Source organism: Schistocerca cancellata, chromosome 10 (assembly GCF_023864275.1).
Source record: "Schistocerca cancellata isolate TAMUIC-IGC-003103 chromosome 10, iqSchCanc2.1, whole genome shotgun sequence".
Classification (NCBI taxonomy): Eukaryota; Metazoa; Arthropoda; class Insecta; order Orthoptera; family Acrididae; genus Schistocerca; species Schistocerca cancellata.
Genome location: NC_064635.1, coordinates 6,991,080 through 7,012,746, shown reverse-complemented (window position 1 = coordinate 7,012,746; position 21,667 = coordinate 6,991,080).

The window sequence follows — 21,667 nt, the reverse complement described above, 5'->3', positions numbered from 1 at the left end:
CAATAAATTCACTACAGCGACTCCCCTCTAGAACAGTACCCCGAGTCACGAAGACATCATCTCTCCGCTCAGCCTCTCACCGAGCGTGTAGGTGCGTTGGTTACCACATAGGACTCGTACTCGGGAGGGAGAAGGTTCAAATCCGCGTGCAGGCGACCTCATTCATATTTTCCTCGAGTTCTCTGAATCGCTCCAGGCAGATGCCGGAATAGTCTTTTTCAAAAGCGCACCGCCGAGTTCTTTCAGCATCCTTCCCTAAACCGAGATTGTGCCCCGTCTCTAATGACCTCGTTGTCGATGGGACCTTAACCCTAATATTACCTCCGCCTTTTCGCGTTACAGTACGCGCCGTTCCCACTCTTTCGCCAGAGGCAATAATCTAGGAAGCCATTCTGCTTGCGGTCAAGTTAGCAGGTTTGACGCATTCCGGCACTTAACCAAAGGATGACCGGGAGGGAACTTATTTATATCGACCGACTCAAAAAGGATCATTAAGCGAAGTTCATAGTCTCCCCCGGCACACATCGAAGGTGGCTAACAGATTGTGTATAGATGTACACTACTGGCCGTTAAAATTGCTACACCACGAAGATGACGTACTACAGACGCGAAGACAGGAATAAGATGCTGTGATATGCAAATGACTAGCTTTTCAGAGCATTCACACAATGTTGGCGCCGGTGGCGACACCTACAACGTGCTGACACGAGGGAAGTTTCCAACCGATTTCTCATATACAAACAGCAGTTAACCGGCGTTGCCTGGTGAAACGTTGTTGTGAAGCCTCGTGTAAGGAGGAGAAATGCGTACCATCACGTTTCCGACTTTGATGAAGGTCGGATTGTAGCCTGTCGCGATTGCGGTTTATCGTATCGCGACATTGCTGTTCGCGTTGGCGGGGTCAGGGATTTTCTCTGCCTCGTGATGGCTGGGTGTTGTGTGCTGTCCTTAGGTTAGTTAGGTTTAAGTAGTTCTAAGTTCTAGGGGACTGATGACCATAGATGTTGAGTCCCATAGTGCTCAGAGCCATTTGAACCATTTTGTTCGCGTTGGTCGAGATCCAATGACTCTTAGCAGAATATGGAATCGGTGGGTTCAGGAGGGTAATACGGTACGCCGTGCTGGATCCCAACGGCCTCGTATCACTAGCAGTCGACATGACAGGCATCTTATCCGCATGGCTGTAACGGATCGTGCAGCCACTTCTCGATTCTTGAGTCAACAGATGAGGACGTTTGCAATACAACAACCATCTGCACGAACAGTTCGACGACGTTTGCAGGAGCATGGACTATCAGCTCCGAGACCGTGGCTGCGGTTACCCTTGACGCTGCATCACAGACAGGAGCGCCTACGATGGTGTACTCAACGACGAACATGGGTGCACGAATGGCAAAACGTCATTTTTTCGGGTGAATCCAGGTTCTGTTTACAGCATCATGATGGTCGCATCCGTGTTTGGCGACATAGCGGTGAACGCACATTGGAAGCGTGTATTCGTCATCGCCATACTGGCGTCTCACCCGGCGTGATGGTATGGGGTGCCATTGGTTACACGTCTCGGTCACCACTTGTTCGCATTGACGGCACTTTGAACAGTGGACGTTACATTTCAGATGTGTTACGACCCGTGGCTCTACCCTTCATTCGATCCCTGCAAAACCCTACATTTCAGCAGGATAATGCACGACCGCATATAGCAAGTGCTGTACGGGCTTTTCTGGATACAGAAAATGTTCGACTGCTGCCGTGGCCAGCACATTCTCCAGATCTGTCACCAACTGAAAACGTCTGGTCAATGGTGGCCGACCAACTGGCTCGTCACAACACGCCAGTCACTATTCTTGATGTACTGTGGTATCGTGTTGAAGCTGCATGGGGAGCTGTACCTGTACACGCCATCGAAGCTCTGTTTGACTCAATGCCGAGGCATGTCAAGGCCATTATTACGGCCAGAGGTGGTTGTTCTGGGTACTGATTTCTCAGGATCTATGCACCAAAATTGCGTGACAGTGTAATCACATGTCAGTTCTAGTATAGTATATGTGACCAATGAATACCCGTTTATCATCTGCATTTCTTTTTGGTGTAGCAATTTTAATGGCCAGTAGTGTAGGTTTCGAACTTTAAGAGAAACTCAACGCCAAGTGGTCCCGTTTAATAACCCGGCAGGAATTCGTAGGTGGATACAGTATTGCCGTAAGAAAATTAACGTACGCTTTTCGTTGGCAACAACAACTGCAACAGTACGTCCCTAGTGTGCAGAAAATCAGCGGCGGACGAGAAAATCCGGTTGTCTGGAAGCGGAGTGGGAGCTGATGGGACAGAAGGACTGGCAGGCAGGCAGGCAGGCAGGCAGGCAGACAGACAGACAGACACACAGAAGCTGCGACCCAGAGGACGGCCGGCGTTCCAATTTCCCGCGAATTCCGCGAGATTGCGTCACACAGCGCGCGCCGCCGCGCCAGCCTTCCCACACATCGCTCAGCTGTCCAGCACGTACTCAACCAAACACTGAATAGCATGTAAAATTACCACGTCTTCCTACGTCTTGTACTTTCTTATGACTATTTCATTGTAAAACATTGTCTTCGCTCCTGTCAGTGTCCTACTGCCTTCAGGATGCTACGTGTCAGCGAGCAAGCAGGAGTGCGGCAACATGAACTCTACTAATGTCTGAAGTAGTGCTGGAGGGAACTGACACCATGAGCCCTGCAGGATCCCTAAATCTGTAAAAGTACAAGGGGATGGAGATCTTTTCTGTACAGCACGTAGCAAGGCATCCCTGTCATGCTGAATAATTTTAGTGTCTGGGGAGTTTGGTGGCCAGCGGAAATGTTTGAACTCGGAAGCGTGTTCCTGGAGCCACTCGGATTCTGAACGTGTGGGGTGTCGCATTGTCCCCAAGTCCGTCGGAATGCACAACGGCAATGAATGGGTCCAGGTGATCAGACAGGATGCTTAGGTGCGAGTTACCTGTCAGTGTCGTATTTAGACGTATAAGGGGTCACATATCAACTGAACTGTACACGCTCCACACTATTACAGATTCTCCACCAGCTTGAACAGTCCCCTGCTCACATACAGGTTTTATGGATACGTGAGGTTGTCTCTACACCTGCACACGTCTATACGCTCTATAAAATTTGAAACGAGAATCGTTCGACATTGTCAGCATGTTTCCAGTCATCAACACTCCAATGTCGGTGTTGGCGTAAAGCTTTGTGTCATGCAGTCGTCAAGGGTACACGAGTGCACCTTCGGCTCCGAAAGCCCACATCGATGATGTTCCGTTGAATGGCTTGCACGCTGATACTTCTTGATGGCCCAGCATTGAAATCTGCAGCAATCTGCGCACGGGTTGCACATCTGTCACGTTGCACGATTCTCTTGAGTCGTCGCTGGTCCCGTTCTTGCAGGATCTTCTTGCGGCCGCAGCGATGTCGGAGATTGGATGTCTTACCGGATTCCTGATCCCCACCTCATCGCTACCTGGGAGATGCTGTGTCCCACCGCTCGTGCGCCGACTATTAACAGCATGCTCGAACTCACTTGAATCTTGATAACCCGTAATTGTAGCAGCAGTAACGGAATTTCTGCTTTAAGTTTTGTGAGGGCCTCGCAGTACCTTGCAGAGTTTGTGATGCTGCCTTTAGGCATGAAATCCAAATTATTTCCAAATTCATCACACCCTGAACATCCCAGGACACTGTCAGCATGACTGTGCATGCCGATGGCATGCTGTTGAACTTTTTTTGGCGTCGGCGAGACTTCGCCACCGTTTCCTTCATTACGAGCACGAACAACTCAACGTCGCACTTTACTGATATCGAAACAGTCATCACCGTACACAGCTTTTATTCTTCTGTGTATTCAATTGGAGGCTTGTTTTCTGAGGTTAGAAACTCGGTTAGAACCCGCTGTTTCTCACGCAGTAACGTCACACATCTTCATGTTACTCGCTACAGTTCGGAGTCCTCTGGCGGCAGGGGCTTGCAACTAGCATCAGCGAAGCGAAAACGTCGACCGAGTAAGATGTGCCACATGTAATATCTTAACCGATATTGAGCACACAATAAGTAATTCGGAAGCATCGTTTTTCAGCGCACCTTCGTAAAATGATCAGTTAACTAGTACGCACAACACTTTTAACATAGCTATCCAGCGTATTACAATACAGTCCATAATAGTTATAGCCGAATACCAAGATGTGTTATGTAATTTATCACTCCACGCGTCACTGTCAGGAAACCTTCGAAAGGACCACGGAGGGCACGTGTGGGACATGTCGTTACAACATAAGCAACTGCCTGTCATTCAGCAAGGGGGTCACAAGATGCTGCTAAAGATTTCCCGCACTTGTGAAGCATATCTGCACATCTTCCATGGCCCGTTCGGGTGCGGTTCAGCGTAGTCCAATTTTCCTGAGGTCAGCCAAGTCCAGGGGGTTTCTCGTGGATACAGGCCAGCTTCACGGATTGTGGAGGAGAGTTTTTTGCAAGTAGTTTTTCCACGCACCGGTGGCAATCAATTCACCTTCAATAATAGTCCTGTCATTGATAAAAGTGGGATGTCTTGAGCTCAATCCTGTTCACTCCACATTCAGTACTGGAATGTCGGGGTTAACAACAATCTCCCTGTTTTGTAAGTAGTTGATCTCTCTTCCGTCTGATGTCACGAAGTGGAATACGGCTCAACATGGGTAACTTGTATTAGGCGTAGATCGTACTGATCCACTAATAGCGCGGATGGATTCGTTTAGTAGTACATGTGGCGTATGAATTATTCAGCCATACAGACGCGCGGTACTCCGCTGGAGAGTACAAAAGTCCGAAGATCATATTCGAAGCGTGTCTACTTGACGATGCCAAACAAGGGCCACATACCTTGTGAATAATGCTATTTCTGCTTTAGTTGTTAGCAGATGTTCGCATCACGTGCACCTTAAAATAAACTGTCCTGGCTAAGTTAACCGCAAGGTATTATGGGTGCATGCCATGACGAAGTGTGGTACATACACGTAATTATGAGTGCAAAATACTGACACTTATTATTTACAGAAGAATAGAAATACTGGTTGAAGCTGACGTTGTGGAAGATCAGTTTCGATTGCGAAGGAATGAGGGTACACGCGAGGCAGTTCTGAACTTGCAACTTCATGAAGGGAAACGTATCTTTATAGCATTTGTAGGTTTAGAGACAGCTTTTCACTATGTTGAGTGGATTACATTTTCTGAAATTAAAGAGCTAGCAGTGATCAGATGCAGGAAGCGGAAGGTTTTTAACAACTTGTGCAGAAACCAAACTGCTGATAAATAAGAGTGCAAGGACATAAAAGGGAAGTGGTGGTTGGAAAAGCGGAGGGACAGGGTTCTAACCTACCTCGCGTATTGTTCAATCAGAACAGTGACCGAGAAGTAAAAGATACCAAAGGGAAACTCTGGAAGTTTAGGGAGGCGAAATAAAAAAAGATTGACTTAGGCCGGTGGTACTATTTTCTGGCACAGAATGCAAACTATTTGGAAGATCAGTTGAACGGAATGAATAGTTTCTTGAAAAGTGGTTATAAGGTGAACGCCAACAAAACTGAAGCAAGAGTAATGTGTTGTAGTCGAACTAAGCTGGACAGTGCTGAAGAAATTACGTGAGAAAAAGGAACACATAAAAGTGGACGGCTACTTGGACATCCAATTACTAACTATGGCCGAGGAAGTGCGTATATATAAAATTCTAACCCCTATATGACTGGTCATAGGGATATGGTTCGTTATACGACTACCCGCTAGGAGGCATAGGAGTGTGCTTTGATAGCCTTTTGGTGTGTATTTTGTGCGCTTACCAGTCCGATACACCTACTGCATCCAACATTTTAGTTGCAGTAGGAATCTCAGCCGAAAAAATTCTTTAAATGACATAAATAATTTACCGCAGTGGCTAGCATTAACTATCCAATATTTGTTTTTCTTTTTCACTACCGCCCAGTTTTCCGCTGAGTACTCATTTTCAAGTTTACGGTATAACCTGTCAAACGGGTCTATTGTGGTCACAGGCAAATGCTACGTTGCATACATTGTTAAAAGGCAGATGGTTAGCTGCACATGATGTAAAACAGTATTTCGAGTCATGTTGTTAATTTTAAACCCAGGCACCCAACTGCATTTTAACAACGCACGACCAACATAGGATCTGACTGTAAACCAAACGACGTCGTCGTGACGGCTTGCGTCCGACACTTTAAAATGTCCACGCAGCCGACCAAGACGAAGTAAGTGGATATTCCAATTCACTTACTCATGATTTGGGTTTGCAGCTCTTGCTGTAGCGGTATTTTCAGACAAAACTACTGAATCCGCCTGTTATGCAGTCTATTGTTTTATATATGCATCCAAATGTCTGCCATTGTCAGTGGGTATCCTTTATTCATTTCTGTAAAATGTAAACATGTTTTAAGATATAAACACTCTAACGTAAATTAGAGCCACAGACAGTTTTTGTCTCTTGTTGTCATTACCTGGAGTTTTCTTCGTTACTTGGTTATGTAGAACTCTCTGTATATTGTAGTTACAAGAGAACAAAACTTCCATATACAGGAAACGCACCGTTTAACAGATGAAAGGAACTGTACAGAAAAGACGAAACACACACACACACACACACACACACACACACACACACACACACACATACACATTGAAGGAACGGGAAAGAGAACAAAGCTCATATTGGCTGCCCGAGTGATATGAGAACAAGTGAACATCGAGAGGGATTGAAGATGCAGGAACAACATTAACACTAGGTTTTGTAAACTGGGAAAGTGTTATTTAAGGGTTAAGTTTGTGATATAATCAAACCTAAGACATATTGTGAATTTTTAGATACGGGCGAGTATCGATAATTTCATTTTGTCAATCATAAAGTTCGTATACAGCCGATTAAAGTGCATTATTTAATTTCAAGCATTCATATGTTGTGTTCAGAACAAATTTTGAAGTATCAGCAACAAAATCAGGGCATTTATATCTAGTAGGTATTGCTATATATGTATTAGTTAATGTCTTTAACAGTGATTTAAACTTCTTTGCTTGAAAAGTTATCATTTTTTCTTTGTCTTTGCATTTGTCTTGGCGGCACGTTGTGAAATAATGGAGGCAAGTCGTGTTTTGTGGTGCCGTAAAAAGCAGACATTGTAGTTGGAACTGATAGTTCAAGGAAGCAAATGAATGTTACGTTTTGTTATTCCGATGTTTGAAGAGTTAAAATACAAATATTCAAAAGTGCAAATATTTATTTCATTTCGTAATTACTGATTCGACAGCCTTTCAGAATCATAGAGCAAGTAGACGTTCTTCGTAGTAACCGGACTTTATCGTACTTCAATAGTAACACAACGAAGCCAACATCAAAAGAAGTAGCTAAGTGAAGTGAGTATACCATTCAGTCCAGCTCCATTTAGAATAATGACAAACGTCCGTTCCTCGGACAAGCGATTGTATAGGCAGTACAGAATCAGTATAGACTCTAAATCGGAAGGAACGACGCAGCGCGAAGGAATTATCCGAATGAAACAATAATCGGTAGATGTGATGTACATGTTCGGAAAAAAAAATTATTACTATTAACAGAAAAACTGGATGGTTTATTCAAGAGAAAAAGGTTCAGAAACTGAACGAGTCAGTAATACACTCCTGGAAATTGAAATAAGAACACCGTGAATTCATTGTCCCAGGAAGGGGAAACTTTATTGACACATTCCTGGGGTCAGATACATCACATGATCACACTGACAGAACCACAGGCACATAGACACAGGCAACAGAGCATGCACAATGTCGGCACTAGTACAGTGTATATCCACCTTTCGCAGCAATGCAGGCTGCTATTCTCCCATGGAGACGATCGTAGAGATGCTGGATGTAGTCCTGTGGAACGGCTTGCCATGCCATTTCCACCTGGCGCCTCAGTTGGACCAGCGTTCGTGCTGGACGTGCAGACCGCGTGAGACGACGCTTCATCCAGTCCCAAACATGCTCAATGGGGGACAGATCCGGAGATCTTGCTGGCCAGGGTAGTTGACTTACACCTTCTAGAGCACGTTGGGTGGCACGGGATACATGCGGACGTGCATTGTCCTGTTGGAACAGCAAGTTCCCTTGCCGGTCTAGGAATGGTAGAACGATGGGTTCGATGACGGTTTGGATGTACCGTGCACTATTCAGTGTCCCCTCGACGATCACCAGTGGTGTACGGCCAGTGTAGGAGATCGCTCCCCACACCATGATGCCGGGTGTTGGCCCTGTGTGCCTCGGTCGTATGCAGTCCTGATTGTGGCGCTCACCTGCACGGCGCCAAACACGCATACGACCATCATTGGCACCAAGGCAGAAGCGACTCTCATCGCTGAAGACGACACGTCTCCATTCGTCCCTCCATTCACGCCTGTCGCGACACCACTGGAGGCGGGCTGCACGATGTTGGGACGTGAGCGGAAGACGGCCTAACGGTGTGCGGGACCGTAGCCCAGCTTCACGGAGACGGTTGCGAATGGTCCTCGCCGATACCTCAGGAGCAACAGTGTCCCTAATTTGCTGGGAAGTGGCGGTGCGGTCCCCTACGGCACTGCGTAGGATCCTACGGTCTTGGCGTGCATCCGTGCGTCGCTGCGGTCCGGTCCCAGGTCGACGGGCACGTGCACCTTCCGCCGACCACTGGCGACAACATCGATGTACTGTGGAGACCTCACGCCCCACGTGTTGAGCAATTCGGCGGTACGTCCACCCGGCCTCCCGCATGCCCACTATACGCCCTCGCTCAAAGTCCGTCAACTGCACATACGGTTCACGTCCACGCTGTCGCGGCATGCTACCAGTGTTAAAGACTGCGATGGAGCTCCGTATGCCACGGCAAACTGGCTGACACTGACGGCGGCGGTGCACAAATGCTGCGCAGCTAGCGCCATTCGACGGCCAACACCGCGGTTCCTGGTGTGTCCGCTGTGCCGTGCGTGTGATCATTGCTTGTAAAGCCCTCTAGCAGTGTCCGGAGCAAGTATGGTGGGTCTGACACACCGGTGTCAATGTGTTCTTTTTTCCATTTCCAGGAGTGTATGTTCATCTGCCTGTGTCCCTTACACAAGCAGTTATTCGGCTTGGCACTGTTGGATGGAGTTCATGCATGTCCTCCTGAAGGATATCGTGCCAGATTCTGCCCAGTTGGCGCGTTAGATCGTCAAAACCCCGAGCTGGACGGTGGGCGCTGCCCGTAGTGCTCCAAACGTCCTCCGTCGCGAACAGACACGGCGACCTCGCTGGTCAAGTTGGGGCTAGGCAAGGACGAAGACTACCAGCAGGAACTCTCGCCGTGTGCAGGCGAGCATTGACTTGCCTAAATGTAAGCACAAGGTGGTTCGCCACGAGGTCAACAAAATTGGCCGTAGGGTATTATCGGTGTACTGCTGTGCTGTAAGGCTACTGTGGACGACAACAAAGGGATTGCACTGTGAAGTGAAATGACACCTCACACCATGACCTCTGGTTGCCGCTTCGTATGGCGGGCGACATCAGGTTCCTATCCCAACGCTATCTGGGGCGTCTATAGACACGTTTTCGCTTCGGAATCTCAAAAATTGGAGTAGAATTGTCTTCCGTGACAAGTTACGCTCGGAACTGAGCCACGATTACCAGAGAAGACGTGTCTGTCTGGAGACGACGGGCACAGCTCGGGGATACCACCGTGACTGTCACACGCCGTACTGGCTCAACCCCTCAGGAGTGATGGTCTGGGACGGCATTCCATTCCGTTGGACCCCTTTGGTTGTCATCCGCTGCACCCTTACGGCTCTTGGAGTCAGTGCCGAGCCCAATAAATGCTTGCATGAGGGCCAGAGGTGGACCAAAGCGTTATTGACTTGCCCAGTTAGTGAATCTCTTTCTCTTGAAAAAGTTATCCCATTTCTTTGAAATGTTAATCATTTGTTTGTGTGAACGTGTACATAACGCCTACCGAATTCCGACCCATTCCGGTAATTCCGTCGATGAGTATGGGTTTTTGTTTTCTTTCTTAGAGTGTGTTTGCGCACTATTAACTTACGTTTAGGGATAAACTGATTTGTTAACTTGCCAACAGAGCTCAATATCAGCATCATTTACTTGTCGATGACGAGCTACCAGTATCCAATAATGTCCATTCGGTCGTACATAGTGGATGTAGAAAAAAATTAGGGTACTGACAACGACAGACCAGAACTCTTTTCAGCAGTAATTTTCATTAACATAATTATTAGTTAAGAAATGTTTACATTTTATATAATTGAATACACAATACTCAGTGACGATGACACAAAGGAGCTAAAAGGAGTTTGGATTTGCATGGAGAAACAGGTGTGTGCTTAACAAGCCGGTTATTTATTTATTTATTCACCACAATTAGACCAGTGGCGTTAAGTTTCCTTTAATTTACGTCTATGGTCACAAACGTTTTGTTAACTGATTACCGGTTTCGGTCTATAATGAGCATCATCAGATCTGCTGCAAAAAATGGGAACAAACATAAATACACTCGCAGATTCGCTGCAGCTTAAAAACAATAAATAGACCATAATGAAAAGCACTACTGACAAATGTATGCATTTGTGTACTTTAAGTATGAAAACAAAGTCATAATGTACTGCAGCCATACTGGCATCATCAAATGTTAAGTGCAGAATCAGCACCAGCATCGTCAAATATATATAAATAACATCATATGCACGAGTCATGTTGTCAGTAGCACTATTGTTCAAAACCAGCTGCCGTACAGTAGCCAGCAGATGTTTGTGTTGTAAGGTCACCAGATGTCACTAATGTCAGCATACACTAGTTTTCAACAATCAATTGAACAGCGAAAATAAAAGGGGATACTGTAGTTGAAGTCTGTAATGAGCTTATAACGTATAAAAGGCATTGCAGCAATAAAAAGCAATGAAATAGAACACGACAACAGTGAGATTGTTAAAAACAGGAAGAGTTAAGAAACAGTAGTTGACATATGCACTAGTGCCAATATTCTAGACAATGACATAACTAATAGACACCTATGATAGTCACAGTATAATATTGAAAACCATAAAACAAATCGCTAAAGAAGGCACAATGAAAGAAAACATAGTGCTGCACGTAATCAGCACCGAGTGAGGTGGCGCAGTGGTTAGCACACTGGACTCGCATTCGGGAGGACGACGGTTCAATCCCGCGTCCGGCCATCCTGATTTAGGTTTTCCGTGATTTCCCTAAATCGCTCTAGGCAAATGCCGGGATGGTTCCTCTGAAACGGCACGGCCAACTTCCTTCCCCGTCTTTCCCTAATCCGATGAGACCGATGACCTCGCTGTCTGGTCTCCTCCCCCACAACAACCAACCAACCAACTAGCCCAATAAACTAGCATACTCAGCGCCCTCTGTTATCGCTAACGCCAGAATTCCGCGTAGGCGTCAGCGATAAGACAGGGCGCTGATTATGTACGGCACTTGTATATGCGGGTCACTGTTTTATTCACGACAATATCGCAGCTTGAGAGTCTATACAACAGTTGGTGAGCAGTATTATTACTAATACAATCCTACTACTGCAATTACTACTGTGACAGTATTCCATTTTAGCTCTTTGTTAATATAAATACAGGTTATAAAATGCAAGATTTGAAAAAGGTAAATATACTCCTGAAATTGAAATAAGAACACCGTTAATTCATTGTCCCAGGAAGGGGAAACTTTCTTGACACATTCCTGGGGTCAGATACATCACATGATCACACTGACAGAACCACAGGCACATAGACACAGGCAACAGAGCATGCACAATGTCGGCACTAGTACAGTGTATATCCACCTTTCGCAGCAATGCAGGCTGCTATTCTCCCATGGAAACGATCGTAGAGATGCTGGATGTAGTCCTGTGGAACGGCTTGCCATGCCATTTCCACCTGGCGCCTCAGTTGGACCAGCGTTCGTGCTGGACGTGCAGACCGCGTGAGACGACGCTTCATCCAGTCCCAAACATGCTCAATGGGGGACAGATCCGGAGATCTTGCTGGCCAGGGTAGTTGACTTACACCTTCTAGAGCACGTTGGGTGGCACGGGATACATGCGGACGTGCATTGTCCTGTTGGAACAGCAAGTTCCCTCGCCGGTCTAGGAATGGTAGAACGATGGGTTCGATGACGGTTTGGATGTACCGTGCACTATTCAGTGTCCCCTCGACGATCACCAGTGGTGTACGGCCAGTGTAGGAGATCGCTCCCCACACCATGATGCCGGATGTTGGCCCTGTGTGCCTCGGTCGTATGCAGTCCTGATTGTGGCGCTCACCTGCACGGCGCCAAACACGCATACGACCATCATTGGCACCAAGGCAGAAGCGACTCTCATGGCTGAAGACGACACGTCTCCATTCGTCCCTCCATTCACGCCTGTCGCGACACCACTGGAGGCGGGCTGCACGATGTTGGGGCGTGAGCGGAAGACGGCCTAACGGTGTGCGGGACCGTAGCCCAGCTTCATGGAGACGGTTGCGAATGGTCCTCGCCGATACCCCAGGAGCAACAGTGTCCCTAATTTGCTGGGAAGTGGCGGTGCGGTCCCCTACGGCACTGCGTAGGATCCTACGGTCTTGGCGTGCATCCGTGCGTCGCTGCGGTCCGGTGCCAGGTCGACGGGCACGTGCACCTTCCGCCGACCACTGGCGACAACATCGATGTACTGTGGAGACCTCACGCCCCACGTGTTGAGCATTTCGGCGGTACGTCCACCCGGCCTCCCGCATGCCCACTATACGCCCTCGCTCAAAGTCCGTCAACTGCACATACGGTTCACGTCCACGCTGTCGCGGCATGCTACCAGTGTTAAAGACTGCGATGGAGCTCCGTATGCCACGGCAAACTGGCTGACACTGACGGCGGCTGTGCACAAATGCTGCGCAGCTAGCGCCATTCGACGGCCAACACCGCGGTTCCTGGTGTGTCCGCTGTGCCGTGCGTGTGATCATTGCTTGTACAGCCCTCTCGCAGTGTCCGGAGCAAGTATGGTGGGTCTGACACACCGGTGTCAATGTGTTCTTTTTTCCATTTCCAGGAGTGTATATAATGATTTAAGAAAACACAAATAGTAAAGAAGGTGTGAGGGATGTTAGTGAAAGAGGAAATTTGTCCTTTAAATCGTAGCTAATTCAGTGTCGAGGGAAAACTTGGAACGTACCGTCACTGGAGCAGCTTTACAAGCTTTACAGGCGGACCTTTTATACGGTAACTGTAATTCAAGTTACGAGACAGTCAGCGGTGGAGAGTGTTAATTGTCGGTTCTGACAACAGAGCCGGTGCTGCCAAGATCCGAGACGCGCCTGAGCGTTCCTGCCCGCCATGTCCTCAGGAGCGCTGGGCTGTTCTCATCTCCCAGGGCGGCAGCAGCAGCAGCAGCAGCAGCAGCAGCCGCGGCGCCGCTATCTCGCCTCGGCGCAGGAGGGAAAGCCGCGTAGTCGCGGCCCGGGCAGATAGGCCGCGAGAACACTGCGCGCTCCCGGCCCCCCTGGGGATACACAAACGAGGTGGCGCCCTGCCGGAAAATGGGAAACTGCGCGCTATCAGCAGGCGGGTGGGCGTGCGCCCGCTGCAGTACGGGCGCTTCGTTTCGATTAATCGCGTCAGCTCAGCGATAGGAAACAGAGGAGGCCGCTGGGATTCAGTAGTTATCGCGAGACTTGGGTATCGCGGTGCTCCGTCAACAAACAGGGGACGAATTTGTTTTGATTCCCTCTTATCGTCGTCACTCATCGTCTTCAGCCATCTGACAGGAGTTCCTGAGTAAAGGCGCCTCCTCCAGACTTCTCCTTCCATCTCGTTGCTGGCTATTCCGCAACGTCATTTGTCTATCCTCCATTAGCACCTCTCCCTCTCTTCCTCAAATCTCTCTCTCTCTCTCTCTCTCTCTCTCTCTCTCTCTCTCTCTCTCTCTCTCTATCTATCTATCTCTCTATCGACCTTCATTTTTTTTTTCATCCGTCTTTCGACTGGTTTCATACAGTCCTCCATATTTTCTTATCTAGTGTTAAACTTTTCATCTCTTCCTTCTCAACAACTACACCAAACTCTTAAATTTGGTTTCGATATTCTAGTCTTTCTCTGTACCTGTTGTATTTATACCTCAACGGAGAAACTAAAAATAAGAAAAAACGGCTGAGGAAAGTGTGTAGTTATCAGTAAATCAAAGTCCCCGCCGCAGGTGCTGTCGGCCTAATGTCGGAAACTGCTGTAGGACTTTTGATACGGTTTTGCACCAAACGTAGACTGATTCACTACAGTTGGAGTCAAGAACGGTGGCGGTCGAGTTTAGGCTGCTTCTGCGCACCAACGTGACGTATGCTCCGACAGCCAATGAGCATTCACTACCTTCTGAGAGCTCTGCCGCAGTTATTGCGAGCATTAAAAGTGAGAGTGGCGAGTTGTTCAGTGAATTTCGATTCCATTTGTTGCGAGCTGTCCTCGTTCATCTTGGTGATAAGTGATAAATTCTGCATAAGCAAGCGAGAGACATAATTTTCAAGATATACGCTTTCTTCAAGCGGAAAGCGCGCGCGCGCGTGTGTGTGTGTACCGCAGCTGTCGCTTGGAATTGTCAGCAATGCCATCCCCTTCCGTGCCCCGGCGTGCGCGAACCGCCATTGTCAGGGGATCGGACAACAGTAAGAGTTGCGTACTACATATTACCGCTAACTCGTGACGGAGCATTGAAAGACCAAAGCCGAAACAAGGCCTCTCGATTAGACGAGATTCCCTCAGAACTGCTGATATCCTCGGGCCAGCCAGCCATTAATAGACCATCTGGTGTGCAATATCTACGAGACAGCGGAAATACTCTCCGAGAAGGATGTAATAATTCCAACTGCAAAGAAATCAAGTGTTGACAAGTGTGAATATTACTGAAGTATCAGTTTAATACCTTACGGCTGCAAAATACGAGCACCAGTTTTGTACAGAAGAATACAAAAACTGGTAGAAGCCGATTCAGAGGAAGATCAATGTTGAAACACGTTAGGAAATGACGATAGACAGTGATGGATCAAAACATTGTGACCACCTACTTAAGAGCCTGTTTGTCCGTCTTTGGAACGAAATACATTACTGATTCTGCGTATCAGCCATCCGACAGCTTGTTGATAGGTTTGTGGAGGTATGTGGCATTACATGTCTACGCACAGGTCATGTAATCCCGGTAAATAATGGGCCGCAAATTTGCGTACACGGTGATGGGGCGCGATAGCGACCCATATCGCTTCCGTAGGATTTACATCAGGCGAATTTTGTAGCCAGGGAAACCAATGTGAATTCACTATAATGCTCCTCAAACAACTGTCGCCCGGTTCTGGTTCCGAGACACGGGAGATGACATCGCCGTCAGCGAAGGCACAAAGCACGAAGGAATGGGTTCAAATGGCTCTGAGCACTATGGGACTTAACAGCTATGGTCATCAGTCCCCTAGAACTTAGAACTACTTAAACCTAACTAACCTAAGGACAGCACACAACACCCAGCCATCACGAGGCAGAGAAAATCCCTGACCCCGCCGGGAATCGAACCTGGGAACCCGGGCGTGGGAAGCGAGAACGCTACCGCACGACCACGAGATGCGGGCACTCACGCACGAAGGAATGCAGGTTATTTGCGGCTGTCAGCATGTCTTCTATTATTACCACAGATCACGTGCAATCGCAGGAGAATGTCTTCCACAGCATAATACTGCTGCGTAAGTGGCGCTGCGCATTTCGAGCCGCCGTTCACATCCACGGCGGCGTTTCTGGAGACGTCTTTCGACCTGGTGTACCAAAAAGGTGGTTCTTCCGAAGAGCCGACACGTTTCCATTGGTCGGAGGTCGAATCCTGATGGACGCGTGCCCACTACAGTTATAATTGACGATGTCGTGAGGTCGAGACGTGAACAAGTATGGATGGTCTGCAGCGGAGCTCGATGTTCGACGATGTACGATAGCCGGTGTGCTCTGAAACACTCGTACGTGCACCTGCACTGTGCTCTTTCAGCAGAGATGCCACAGATGACCGTCTGTCCTACTTTGCTAAGCAGACGAGCTTACGAAAGCCACGTTACGTGAAGAGTCGTGGACCTCCAACCGTTTAGCGCCTAGTAGCAGTTTCACTGTCCTCCTACCTGATTTCGTAGGTGCTCCCGACAATAAGACGTGAACATTTGACCAACTTCGCTGTTTCCGAAATACGCGTTCACAGGCTCTTCGTAATAATAATCTGGCCTTTGTCAAAGTCACTTTTTTTTTGGTCATCAGTCTACAGACTGGTTTGATGCGGCCCGCCACGAATTCCTTTCCTGTGCTAACCTCTTCTTCACTTGCAACCTACGTCCTCAATTATTTGCTTGACGTATTCCAATCTCTGTCTTCCTCTACAGTTTTCGCCCTCTACAGCTCCCTCTAGTACCATGGAAGTCATTCCCTCATGTCTTAGCAGATGTCCTATCATCCTGTCCCTCCTCCTTATCAGTGTTTTCCACGTATTCCTGTCCTCTCCGATTCTGCGTAGAACCTCCTCATTCCTTACCTTATCAGTCCACCTAATTTTCAACATTCGTCTATAGCACCACATATCAAATGCTTCGATTCTCTTCAGTACCGGTTTTCCCACAGTCCATGTTTCACTACCATACAATGCTGTACTCCAGACGTACATCCTCAGAAATTTCTTCCTCAAATTAAGGCCGGTATTTGATATTAGTAGACTTCTCTTCGCCAGAAATGCCTTTTTTGCCATAGCGAGTCTGCTTTTGATGTCCTCCTTGCTCCGTCCGTCATTGGTTATTTTACTGCCTAGGTAGCAGAATTCCTTAACTTCATTGACTTCGTGACCATCAATCCTGATGTTAAGTTTCTCGCTGTTCTCATTTCTACTACTTCTCATTACCTTCGTCTTTCTCCGATTTACTCTCAAACCATACTGTGTACTCATTAGACTGTTCATTCCGTTCAGCAGATCATTTAATTCTTCTTCACTTTCACTCAGGATAGCAATGTCATCAGCCAATCGTATCATTGATATCCTTTCACCTTGTATTTTAATTCTACTCCTGAACCTTTCTTTTATTTCCATCATTGCTTCCTCGATGTACAGATTGAAGAGTAGGGGTGAAAGGCTTGAAACGTCCCCTTATAACAATTATACACGACTGTGCTTAAACTGACACACAATATTTTTAGCGCAACGCAATCTGACTATCAAAAATCCCTGCAAAAGAATGGCCCTGAGTAACATTAAACTATACCTTTCAGAAATCACTTACCTCACAAAAATCTTCGTTACTCAAGCTACTGCAATACAGCGAGCGCCACTATTGCCAGCCAAATAAAAGATTCAAACTACTGAAGGCACTAACTACTGATAGGGATAGTTAGCAAATGAAAGATATTAATAGAGAACAAACAATGTATTTACCTTAATATTCATAATTGACATCCAGTATTACAAATTATCAAAACTCCGCCATCTCTCTCCCCACATCCACCACTGCTGGCGGCTCACCTCCAACTGCGCAACGCTACGCGCTGTTCACATCCAGCTATAGCAGTTCATTACGACAATGGCAGACATCAATGTAAACTAGCCACAGGCTGCACACAGCACAGCCAGTGATTTTCATACAGAGTGCTACGTAACGTTGCCAATAAGAAAATATAAACAGCCTACTTACAGGCTACAGCCTTGTCTTACACCCTTCTTAATACGAGCACTTCGTTCTTGATCGTCCACTCTTATTATTCCCTCTTGGTTGTTGTACATATTGTATATGACCCGTCTCTCCCTATAGCTTACCCCTACTTTTTTCAGAATCTCGAACAGCTTGCACCATTTTATATTGTCGAACGCTTTTTCCAGGTCGACAAATCCTATGAAAGTGTCTTGATTTTTCTTTAGCCTTGTTTCCATTATTAGCCGTAACGTGAGAATTGCCTCTCTCGTCCCTTTACTTTTCCTAAAGCCAAACTGATCGTCACCTGGTGCATTCTCAATTATCTTTTCCATTCTTCTGTATATTATTCTTGTAAGCAGCTTCGATGCATGAGTTGTTAAGCTGTTTGTGCGATGATTCTCGCACTTGTCATCTCTTGCCGTCTTCGGAATTGTTTGGATGATGCTTTTCCGAAAGTCAGATGGTATGTCGCCAGACTCATATATTCTACACACCAACGTGAATAGTCGTTTTGTTGCCACTTCCCCCAATGATTTTAGAAATTCTGATGGAATGTTATCTATCCCTTCTGCCTCATTTGACCGTAAGTCCTCCAAAGCTCTTTTAAATTCCGATTCTAATACTGGATCCCCCATCTCTTCTAAATCGACTCCTGTTTCTTCTTCTATCACTTACCTGAATGTATTTCCCCATTTGCAGCCCGTATCTTCTCAGTGGGAACCCTCGTACCTGTCTGCTCCGCTAACATACTTTCGATGCCACGTCTCGCACCCGCAACGCAATCAGGTGGCATCCAACGTCGCGGTGGGCGGCGCTCACATTGTTTTGGACCATCAGTGTACAGATTTTCTGTTAACACTGCCTGCGGTTAAGAAGATGCAAAATGCTGTGTCGTACTGTGAAAATGTGGGGTCGCAGTTTCAACTACAACAGCCAGATGTCAGACACATTGTTTGTCCCACATACATTCGTTCGCCTTTTATATTTTCGTTTATAAATAAATATGCACCACGATGTGCTGTTTCGTTTTCTTCCTCACCATCAGCTTAACAGGAAACAACAAACTGGTATTTTTGGCTTGTCGGCTTATAATTAGAATAGTACTATAGGATCTGAAGCGTCCGAAACTTTGTACTTTTACCTATCCACGGATTAAAAACCAAGCAAAACGCTGTCACTGACGCTACTATTGTTCACAGATCCAGAACCTGAAGAAGTGTGTCTCATAGATCGCCCGAAGTGATTTACCTATTCTTTTTAAGTGTCTTTAATTCTCAATCAAGGGGGAGGGTGGGAGGGGTAGAGATCGACGAAGAAAGGGATGAGGAGCAGATGGGCTGAGAGAACGGGTGGGAAAGAAGTTTAAAATATATATATCTAATTCAATTACATACATAGCAATTCCAAAACATTGCCGAGTTCCCTACTACAGCATATAAGCGCCTGTTGAAACGAAAATGTAATGTGACTGTAATGAAATAAATCTTTTTTTTTAAGAAAATGGGAAAGTAAGTCATTTAACAATAACAGAAAGCACAGTTTTATTTGATGGTAACCTTTAATTCTATCTACGCACAGCTGCTCAATACAGCTGGCGGTAATACTCACATCGCAACTTCGATCCTTGGCTGCATCACATCACATCACGATGACATGAGCCTACCAATGAAATGTTGTTTACTTAGCGTATAGCACGACACATAAAATACAATTAAAATGCAAGGAAAAAGGTAAGGCAAACACAGATGATACGTTAACAAGTCGTTGTTATACGATATCCTCCAATCCCCTTACCCAGTGAAGCCACGAAAAAAGCAATGAAAAAGTCGTTTGCATCACTTAGGGAGACTCTCGGTTCACACTCCTCGACGATGTGCGGGATACTCCGGTTCAGCGCTCCACAATCACAGCTCTTACTGGGCGGCTTACCCCATTTTTGCATGCCGTGAGCACATACTGCATGACCTGTTCCGATGAAATTTGTATTCTTCCACTCGAGCCGTGTGAGTTAGAAGCAGTCGGACACCGCTGTTATTTAACAAACTCAGATCGACGGTGTAAGCAGTCTTTGACCAAGAGGCGGAATACATGGATTCGAAAAAGGCTGCGCTACCTACGTTCGCAGTGACATAGAAGGTATCCGACTCTTTAGTGTTAATACTGAAAATAAAATCCTGAATAACACCGCTAAAAGTTGAACAGATCACAGAAGCAAATGTACGCAAGCCTGAAGTCCAGTTGCCACACAATGTTCTATAAACACTGCCTCACCCACCGATCTATATAAGCGATTTTCGCAGCTGTCATACAATGTAGAGCTACAACATCAGTGATCAGAGTGGTATTACAGTTGTGCAATGGGCTGAAAAAATTGTGTAACCCTAATTTTAATTATGCATTATACACTGAAGAGCCAAAGATACTGGTACACCTGCCTAATACCGTGTTGGGCCCCTGCGAGCACGCAGCAGTGCCGCAACACGACCTTGCGTGGACTCGACTAATGTCTGAAGTAGTGCTGGCGGAAACTGACACCAAGAAACCTGCAGGGCTGAAAATAAATCCGTAATAGTATTAGGGCGTTGACATTCTTCTGAACAGCACATTTCAAAGCATCCCAGGTATGCTCAATAATGTTCATGTTTGGGGAGTCTGGTGGCCAGCGGAAGTGTTTAAACATAGAAAATTGCTCCTGTAGCCACTCTGTAGCAATTCTGGACCTGTGGGGTGTCGCATTGTCCTACTGAAATTCCCCAAGTCTGTCGGAATGCATGATGGACTTGAATGGATGCAGGTAATCAGACAGGATGCTTACGTACGTGTCACGTGTCAGAGTCGTATCTAGACGTATCAGGGCTCCCATATCACTGCAACTGCACATGGCCCACACGATTACAGAGCCTCCACCAGCTTGAACATTCCCCTGCTAACATACAGGGGCCACGGATTCATGAGGTTGCCTCTACACCCGTGCACGTCCATCCACTCGATACAATTTGCAACGAGACTCGTCCGACTAGGCGACGTGTTTCAATTCATCAACAGTCCAATGTCGGTGTTGACGGGTTCAGGCGAGGCGTAAAGCTTTGTGTCGTGCAGTCATCAAGGGCACACGAATGAGCCTTCGGCCCCGAAAGCCCATATCAACGATGTTTCGTTGAATGGTTTGCAGCCTGACACTTGTTGATGTCCCAGTATTGAAATCTGCAGCAATTTGCGGAAGGATTGTACTTCTGTCCCGGTGAATGATTCTCTTCGGTCGTCTTTGGTCCCGTTCTTACAGGGTCTTTTTGCGGCCGCAGCGTTGTCGGAGATTTAATGTTTTACTGGATTCCTGATATGCACAGTACACTCGTGAAATGGTCGTAGGGGAAAAGCCCCACTTCATAGTTATCCCGGAGATGCCGTATGGCATAGCTCGTGCGTTGACTGTAACACCACGTTCAAACTCACTTAAATCTTGGTAACCTCCCATTGTGGCAGCAGTAACCGATCTAACAACTGCGCCAGACATTTGTTGTCATATACAGGTGTTTGCTGACCGCAGCACCGTATTCTGCCTGTTTACATACATCTGTATTTGAATATGCATGCCTATACCAGTTTATTAAAAAACTAAAAACCCGCCTCGATTGCGAAAAAAGCACCTAGTGTTAACCTATGTTTCTGCGTAGATAACTACACCTTCTTCAGAACAACAATAAAACCCACAAGTGCCTAAGAAGACCTTTGTCAATGATTAAAAGAACACCACAGCTATACATTTATAAACGAAAAAAAAGAAAAACACAAACAGTACATACGTACAAAGTCAAAACCACTACTTAACTTGATGGTGTACGCTCCACCTCACACCAGCCTGTGTTCGATGGGCCATGACCCGACATAAATCATTGACAAAGGTCTTCTTAGGCACTTGTGGGTTTTATT